Below are 10,010 nucleotides of genomic sequence, written 5' to 3'. Positions count from 1 at the left end.
AAATATTCTGAAATATTCTGAAATATTCTGAAACTTTTGTACATTTTTGGCTGGAAAAAACATTCCTGTTGCCCTTCCTGCATCTTGGCTGAGAACTGTCAGCCGCGTCACACGTAAAGGGCATGACATCTTTGTAAAGGAAACGAAGTTGGGAGACACAGACTGATACCTTTAAAAGTTTGTATTAGCAGCGGGAGTTGTGTCCTAAAGAAAGGAGTGATTTATCTCCCGTTCTGCTGCTGGAAATGACTAGAGGTTTTGGTGCTTTTACTTCTTTTAGTACAATCTATTGGATCTGCTGGGGAAGGCTACCAAGGTATTAAAAGTGTTGAATCATGCAATATGTTCGTGTGGATGTTTCTGTGTGATGCCAGGAGACTGTTTAATATTTATATGCTAAGAAGTGTACCGATAAATGTGCTCAGTTCCGCACAAAATGAGCAGCAGGATTTTCCATCGTGTCAGCAGCATGCGATCTGTGCTATCTGCAAATTTTGAGCCGTGGTTCAATTTATTAATATTTTGCTAGTCTTGATAAGATGTTATTAGTAATTATATTAAATTATTAATCTTCAAGCTCCTTAAAATAAAGGTGTCTTATTAAGCCTCCTTACTCTTCTTGTAATTTCTCTGAATTAATCTGGAAAATCATGAAAGCAAAGTTTAAGAGCCGTGGACTAGGGCAGGGAGAATCATTTTTGACTCAGATTAACAAGGTGCAAATGCATTTCTTGAAAAGTATTGGGTGTTTCTCATTCACTGGGAGCCCTAGTCACTAACATTTGTGTTAAATACAAGTAAAAAAAAATGATTGGCTTTCAGCATAAATATTTTTTAGCCTCAAACTGAATTTATGAAATGATACAATCCCATTTTATTAACTCTGCCTTTCTTTTTAGAGCAGTTTTTTAGAAATAAATCCTACGACAAATCTCATGTGTCGCTGATGGTGAAGAGCCTCCCTCAGGAGGCTACCGGAGACTCTTCTGATGGAGGCACTACCTCAGGGACCCCTTAATCACAGTGGGACAAAATACTTTCATAGTTGGTACTTAATTAAGAGTCTTTGCTGCTTGCAGCCTTCCGCTTTGTAGGCTGTTGACTTAGGAAATGTAAGTAGTTCAGTTGTGTTTGGGTTTCCAGTGCACAGCTGGGTAGGAGGCAGGTTTCTCTAATTGTTTTTAATAAGCTTAATGAGCAATTTATTTCTTTCTTTGCTGTGAGTGACTAGTGCAGTGATATAACTTCTCTGGCAGCAGTGAGCTGTGCCTTTAAAAACACATTTATTTAAAGCAATGCGAGTAGCAACTAATTAGACTTTTCATAAAGATTTTGCTTGCTGACAGATGGAYGATATGACACGTGTAATGTATGTGCAGCACTGCCAACTGCAGGCATTAGAAATCATGAGTCAGACTCCTAAAAGTCTCAGGAGTGATTAAGGCAATGTGCGAATTCATTCCAGCTCTTTGAACACCTAAGGTAAAGTGAGTCAAGCTTGCGACAAGAATTGCAGGGGGCTTCAGAAAGGAGCCTGGGGGGAATAACGCCCTGCCYCAGTGCGGRCTGGGGGTGACCTGCTGGAGAGCAGCCCCGCGGAGAAGGAGCCGGGAGTCGCGGTGGCCGACAGGCTGCGCAGGAGCCCGCGGTGTGTCCGGGCGCTCCCGAAGGCCCAGATTGTGCAGGAGCCCGCGGTGTATCCTAGTGCTCCAGAAGGCCCAAGCTGTGCAGGAACCCGCGGTGTGTCCTAGTGCTCCGGAAGGCCCGTGGTGTCCCGGGATGCTTTGCTGAGGGAAGGGTGTAGCAGCAGCTCCAGGGAGCTGATCCCTGCTCTGCTGAGCCACGGGGAGGCCACAGCGCTAGCGCTGGGTCCGGTTCTTGGTGCAAGAGGGACATGGGGCTATGGGAGGGAGTCCAGTTTAAGGCTGTGGAGATGACTGGGGGACTGGAGCGTCTCTGGAGAAGAAGATACGGGACTTATCAATGTATACAGGTATCTTAAAGAAAGGTGTCAAGAGGTTGGGACTAGATGATTTCCAGTGGTGCCCAGTGAAAGGAAAAAGGACAGTAGCCACAAATTTAGCACAGACAGTTCTTGAGTTTGAGGAGAAAATTCTTGATTGTGGGGGTGACAGAGCCCTGGCACAGGCTGCCCAGGGAGGCTGTGGAGTCTCCTTCTCTGGAGATCTTCCAAACCCGCCTGGATGCCGCCCTGTGCTCTGGGTGTCCCTGCTGGAGCTGTGAGGTTGGACTAGATGATCTCTAGAGGTCCCTTCCAACCTTAACTATTCTGTGGYCAGGTGAAAACTGAGCTTTTTGGTTATTCATATGTCTTTCAGAGTTAAGGCTTTAGGAAAAAGCACTGAGCCTTGCAACACTGGCAATAAAATGATGTTCTGGCAAAGCTCTAATAGAGCAGAATGCCATTAATCTGAAAATAATTTATTTCTGAACAGCTGTGAAAACACAACACAAGCCTCAGGAAGATTTTCAGGGTAGGGCAGTTATATCTTCTAATCTACAAAGCAGTCCATCTTTGCCCAAAGGCATAAATCTAAATTTGTAGATTGATTTTTTTTTCTTGTTTGGAGTGACTATTAATAAAGTGAGGGAGATAATTTTGTTACTATGGTGAATAGTTTATTCTGTGCATGGTGATGAATTTGAAATCATGCATCTGAAGAAAACCGGAAGCGAAAACACAGTTCTGCATTTTCTGTGCTACATGTGCAGGGATATTGGGTTGATATTTTTATTGCAATAAGTACTTGCCGAGATGTCTCTAGCAGTTGCTTTGCTGCTTAGGAGATGCAGATTGAGTATCTCTGTGCTTGTGGCTGCAGAAGGACTCAGCRTGAAGACCTGGTTACAGCATGATCTGGAAAATGGAAGTAACCCACATGTTCTCCAAAACGGCACAAGCCATTTAATGGAAGTTGTGAGGGAGAGCAAATTGGAAATGTGGTGGCAGGTCTCTCTGATCAACCTGCAGGTTGATTAGGAAGTGGGAGCTCCATGTTCAATGGCTGCTCAACCTGAAAGAGAGACTTCACTGTGCATTCAGTGAAGCCTCACTGCCTGAGGCTGCAATTACACTGCTTGCAAAGCTGTATCACTGTGCAGAAAGGGATGCAAGAAGATTTTTCTTCTTTATCAAGCTGGAAATCAGTATTTCCACTTGCTTGTTCTGACTGCCCCATGGATGCTCTTGGATTTCTTTTTGTACATCTTGCAGCTTCAATGAGARAAGCCTTGCTGTAAAAGATACTGGAATAATTTATCTGAGAAGAGTACTGAGATGGGTTGTGAGCTTCCTTCAGGGTCAAAGTTCTGCATAAGTCTTCACCTTTGGTTTCTCTGTCAAAGGTGGCCTCAAAAACCTATTCTTCCCGTTGTTGCTTAAGCTCAGGTGGCAGGAGTGAGCCCATCAACTATAGATGATGTCTGCCAAGACATCCACATCTGAACATCCCTTAGAGCCCTTGGAGACAGAAGCAGCACTGCCAGGCTTTGACAGATATTGCCCTACTGCCTGCATAAGTCTGAACTACTTGGGGGCATTCATTCTATCCAGTTGATTATTTCAAGAGTGTTCAGAAAACAGTGGTACAAGAGGAAAGGAAAAAAGCCTGAAAAAATACCCAGAATGGAAATATAGCAAATGAATGGATTTTGTAAAGATGTAGCATATGCTTTCTAAACTGGGATGGTCCAGGCTTCTCTGATACTATYGCCAAAATTATGAATTGTCCATAAGGACAAAAGTTCCTTCTCTGAAATAATACAGGTAAAATTAGACTAATATTCAGAAGAAGAGGGTAGTCCTGCACGTGGGATTCAGGTTTTGGAATAGAGGATTAAAATTTAATTGCTTCATGGAGCTCAGTCTATATGTAAAACAATAGTTGTTTCTATGAATATTTAATCAATCCTCCTCAGTTAAGAAGTGAGTTTAGGGCTCACTGGAGGAGMAGCAGCATGAAGTCCTTCCATCAGACCAGAGAGGATTTTATAATAGAAACAAGCTTCAAAATTCAAATTCTAAATGAGGACTTTGTAATGGTGCTGTCCAGTCACTGAGGGAGAAATTATTTAATGTATGTGAAGATAACAGAACACTCTTGCAGATATTTTGTTGATTTTTATCTCAGAGCAGGATGGGAAGAGAATTCACTTCTTTCCAGGAAAAGGAGTCTGACAACTCTTACGGAGCTATGAGTGGCAGACRTGAAAGCTAAAGAGCAAGTCAGTCAAAATATTTTTAAAAGCTTTTCTCATCCCCAGTCTGCCAATATGATTTTCTTGAATGCAAGGTTATGCTGGGTATTTCTCCAGTAGCTTTGTAACATTCATTGTGCTTCAGCTTCAAGGTGCTAAAGGGGAATGAAGTCTGTGCCCTTTTCTGTGATAAATATCTTGACAATTATAAGTACAGCTGTCTGAATACTATGGCCGGGAAGAACAAAAAGATGTGTATGGTGCATAGCCTGAATACTGGGGTTAATAATGGTCATCACCTATCAGAAAGGAGTAATTTCTGTRCTCTCTGCTCCCTTCTCAGTAATGTCACAACAGCTGCATTGCACAAGATTATATGAACAGCAAGAAAGAGTCTGAATGGTCCCAGTAGTCAAGCGGGCTCTATTCGGCTTGCGTTTTGCTGGAAAGTGCTATTTTATTAAAGTGAAATTCTAGAGGAGAAGGATGAATGTGATGGGCATTGGACCTTTTTATGCAATGTTGAGAAATTTTTAAAAATTAACTATTGATTGATGTTTGAAAACATTACATATGTATTTTTTCTAGAAGAGCAAGAAGTTCTCTCTCTGAACTTTAATATCAAGAAAGCTATTTATAAGCTAATTTATAACCAAAATGATAAATATTGAGCTAGCTCTCTTTTCGTCTTACCTGGAAGATGCAGATATAAGGAACAGAAACGAGAGTCCCTACTCTAGTTCTAAAATTCTTGAGCATATATTTCTCTAATGCCCTACTTCTTGTACAGCATGCACAGCACGTTTGTGGAGAAAGACTAATTTGTGATCTAAAGAGTGATGCCAACAAGCTAGCCTAAGCTCTGATTGCCACATAAAGGAATACTGAGATAATCATTATATAAGCAGTTATATATGAGCACAGCTAAACATGCTGCAGGCCACATCGGTCTTAAAACAACATGTGCCAAACGAGCTTGATTGCTTTCTTTGATTCATTTGTTGTTTTAATAGATAACAGACATAATATAGCTAGATTTCTGCAAAAAAAAGCAAAGAATTTCCACAAGGGAATCCAATTCAAAGATCTTCTAGTGTATCTTTGAATAAATATAAGAATTATTGTGGTATTAGTACAAAACTGGCTGAACAATYATAAGGCAAAGCAATTATGAATAGTAAAATAACGAAGTGGAGCTCATTGAAGATTAGTGTTGAGACTAATACTATAATACATTTCTCTGTAGTGACCTAAAGTAATAGCAGAAGAAAACTTGCACATCAATCAAATTCACAGACGGTATCAAGAGACTACAAAGAAAGAGCAGACAACAGATAAACTATAAAATAAACTAGACAGTTTAGGGGAAAAAACAGAAACATTCAAGGACAAGATGTAACTTTCTTAAATGTAAGGTCTTTTTGTAGATTAAAGGACCACTAAACATGTAAATGTATTCACAGAAGTCCATAGACACTGATTTCATCAGGAGACAAGAGCAGCCTTATATAACAACAGATTATGTCATGTAACTGGGGGCAAACAGTGCAAATCAGCTTTTAACAGTAATCTTTCGTCTTGAGCAATTTGTGCCTAAGGGAAAGGCTTCCATGAACAGCTTTGTTCCATGACACTGAGGCTTCATTATTTGGTATTCTCTGCTCCAAAGGAAGTAAAACTTTGTGATTCTGCTGTGGTTTAACATGGCCTTGGCAGTGCCTGTGGTTTAAAAGAACAAGGTTTGGTTGGGGTTTTGCTCTGCCAGTGACTGGAGAATCTCCCTTTAACAAACATTTTAACAAAATCAATATGTCAGTGAAAATTGCTGACTTCTCATCCATCAGTGATATCACAGGTTGATGCATCACTAAATGTATCTATTCATCTGCATATCTTATTTGCTTCCATATATACAGAGCAGCCTCCTTGTTTAGATTTGGCATGCTTAGAGTGGGTTTGGTGAATGTGCTGCATTTAGCAGAGGGCTGCAAAACTGTGAGCTTGCAATCCTTGTATAAAGTGCAAGCAAATACTGTCCTGCCAAATAAACAGGTAGGCAAAAAATAGCCCGTGGGGTGGTCTTCAGGAGGTAGTAGGGGCCAGACACTGCACTACTCACAGCTGGAAGAYCTAAATCCCACARTCGTAGAATCATAGAATCCTTAAGGTTGGAAGGGACCTCTAGAGATCATCTAATCCATCTAACCTTTGGGTCTCTGAATAATAGTGCAGATGAGAGTTGTAAAGGGATGGTAAAATGCAGCAAGATGCTCACATGTGGTCATATAAGACAAGTGAATAAGAGACCTCTCTCCAGTTGCATTCTCCTCTCTTACTCCTTTCCTTCACAGCAACAGGACCTCCTTGAGGTCTTCAGGATTGGGTGGAAAGCTCCCCCTTTCAAGAGGTGTCAGCTTTTTCAACACAAATGCTTCTTTTTCCCTCCTTGGAACCACTGGCTCAATCCATATCTCCTGGAGTCTGGAATGCTTGGCCTGCACTTGCAGACTTGTGCTCCGGGGCYACATCCACCCTTGTCTCCCTTCCACCTGTTGGTACGGGAGCACTCGAGGGGCAGCCAGAAGACCCTGCCAACGRTATACGCCAACAATACATGGAAACATCAGGCAGCACCCAATGCACTTGGGGCAGGGGTTATTGCTGTCATCCTTTTGTACATTTTCTGAACATGCCTCCTGTAAAGCTCCCYGTGAACCACAGCGTTATATTGGATTGTAAATACAGACTTCCTACATGCAACCAGGACAGCTTGTTTGTGCATAGCACGGGTAGCAGCGCAATRAGCCGTGTTTCTGCAATGCACCTTGCTCCTGTAGATTCTGGAATACACCTAGTTCCTTAGCATGCTGCAGAAAAGTTTGACCACTGGCTAGCCGTTGGCAGTGAGGTTTTTTTCAGTATGTTGGTTGATCTGTTGTTTAAACTATAGTTTCACCTCCAGTTATAAAAAACTTCTGTATCTGTCATTCTGAATGATTTCATTTGCTTTCTGGGCCTCCAGCTGTTTATCAGACTGGTGATTTTGTACTCTAGTAACTCTCTCAAGAAGGATTTTTTTGTTGAAACGACATTTTTCATATTTTACTTTTTTTTTCTGGTGAGTGTATCATCAGGTCTGTCTTTTAAATTTAATTGAAACATCTTAACTTGGCAGGGAAGCATAATTTCATAAGATATAGGAGTCTTTCAACATAACAAAGAAATGTAATTCTAATGCTTGCTGGGTAAAATCTTATTTATTTCAAGTGAAGTGACAGGCTTTTCTCTTTTATTTAACCCAAGTTTTAGAGATTAACTGTATTGCATAATTAAGCAAACTCTGGAAGAATCCAATTATTTTACTGGAAYTTTGAAATGCATTTCATGCTTTCTAGATTTCTTTTCTCCTCTGAAATCTATTTCAGAGGAGTTGGGGATAGTGAGCAATGAAGACATAGTAAATCTGAATTAATCGGCATTCTTAGAGATGTACTGCACTGTTTTTAAATGGTGCATTCATGCCTAGTGCCCATCTTACCATAACTACTGCATCAGATTTTTATTGTTAACTGCARAACAATTTTAATTCATATCAACCCAAAACTGTATCTTTAGAGTCAMTATGAAAAATAGCCCTGATGCAGAAGAGTATCCTCATCTTTTTTTTTTTTTTTTAATTTTTTTTTTCAGAAAAGCTATTTCCCTTCCTGATTATTTTACCAAAACTTCTTGCAAGTGTGCAGAGTTGTAAGAACGGAAGCATTAATAGTTTACAGGAGAAAATACATGAAKCGAATGCACTCTAGCCTATTTCATCCTTCTTTGTTTTAGCTCCAAAAGCATGAAAGATTTGCAGCTTACTTTTAGCATTTCTCTTTTGGATTAAGCAAAGTCCCAGATGTCCTGTCAAAATAGCTAGATGCTGATAATTAACATGCTTGTTAATTACCACCATTTTCTGCTCCATAAATTATTGGTCTTTCACTTTCTCTTATTAAGCCCCATTCATTCAAACATAACCTAACATTTCTTACCTCAATTCTGCTGAGGAGACATGGAGTCAGCTACTGCAGCTCAGCTGAGGACTGGTAATTCATTACACTTCAGAAGGGCATCAAACATTGACAGCTTTGTCCTTGCACCAGGTGACACTTAAAAGCTAGGGAAATTTTTCCAAAGACTTGAGATGATGTCAGTGCCTGAAAGTGTGGGTTCTCCCAAGTATTTCTCATCAACCTAGACATCTCAAACAGTATCCATGTATTATGTGCCAGATTATTTCCAGCCCTCATGAAACATTGTGATTGGAAGATATTTTGCTATTTCTAGTTCTGAACTTGAACAACTTGGTCTCTAAGAAGAATCACATAAGTGATAGAAAGTAATTTCACTTTGGAAGTGAAAAGACATTTACTTTTAAGTTCAAGTGTTTTCAAGCTTCATTTTCAGTTTCACATACTATATTTGGGCCTTAYAAAGCTTGTTCTGTGCCACACACGTGTTGAATACTTTCTTGATAACAGCAACTACGTTGAACAATGCAGAGGTATCCTGAAATGTTTCTAAAATGATGATATATGTAAAATTGTGTTGATCTCTTTTGGGTGTTTATTTTGTTTTGTTATGAGCCACATCTGAAGGCTGCAAAAGATAAACTGTCCAAATTTATCAGTAATTTACATGCAGCAGGAGTTGCTGTCTCCCACAGCTGCACGTCACCGTCGTAACTATTGCCTTAGTAGGACCGGCCAGAAGCAGCGACCTGCACAAGTCTGTTTGAACTTCAAATGTTTTCGTCTGGAAATACTAGTGAATCCAGAGGGCATCAGAGCATATAAAGTAAAAAGTTTCCAACAATCTTTCAGGGTGCATAATATTGTGTGTGTAAGAAAGGAATTTTGTAATTGCAATTAGGGAATTATGCTTTCCAGTAGTAATAAATGTGGAACAAGTACATAATTGCAACCAATGCAATTATACTTGAAAATGCTTTGTCAGCATAAGACATTCAGCACAGGAAAAAATATTTTAAAAATGAGAACTGATTGACCTGTTCAGTAAAAATGTCAGAATGAACCAAAGCGGCACCTCAGAGGGAAAGCGAGAGCAGCTCCTCAGTGTCCACTCTGCTCTTACATCGTGTGCTGTGGGCAGTGGTTTTGGGACTGCCCTTCTTCCCTCTGCTAAAGTGCTCTGGGCTGCATGAACATATTTTTTCTAAGGTGCTGCAAAGAGATTTCTAACCACAGATCCCAATTTGGGATCTCTGGGTTATGCATTTGCATGCTTGGAGCATTATCTTGGCATGCTCTTGTTTTTGTAAAAGGAAATCAGTCTCAAGTTTCATTTAGGTGCAAGAAGGAGAGTTTTATTTGTAAGGTAAATTAAGTTACTGTATGCATTCTGACATGTATCAGGACAACTTCTTCGTATTATACATATTTACATTTTGGTATTTTTTTCTCCTTACATTTATCRTTATTATATTTATCACCTTATATACTCCCTGTATTTCAGAAAACACTGCAGTGGGAAATGGAAACTTGAAACCTATTTCACCATTAACTAAGGATATTTTTCTGATTTTGAGGGGGAGAGAGAGGTGGTTTGTGTCTTCAGTTTGTCATTTCTACTTGATTATTTAATGTGCTTCCAAAACCTGTGCTCCATAGTTAACTTCTTGACTGATCAAGAAATTTGTACCTTATTTTGGTGGAATTATGGATTTATTTGCTTTTTAATTATTACAAGGACAGATAGAAATTTTCCTGTGTTCATCCTAAGCAAAAAAA

The sequence above is a fragment of the Nothoprocta perdicaria genome, unplaced genomic scaffold, assembly GCF_003342845.1.
Source record: "Nothoprocta perdicaria isolate Ctin4 unplaced genomic scaffold, notPer1 scaffold_109, whole genome shotgun sequence".
NCBI lineage: Eukaryota > Metazoa > Chordata > Aves > Tinamiformes > Tinamidae > Nothoprocta > Nothoprocta perdicaria.
Note: the sequence above shows the minus strand (reverse complement) of the source record.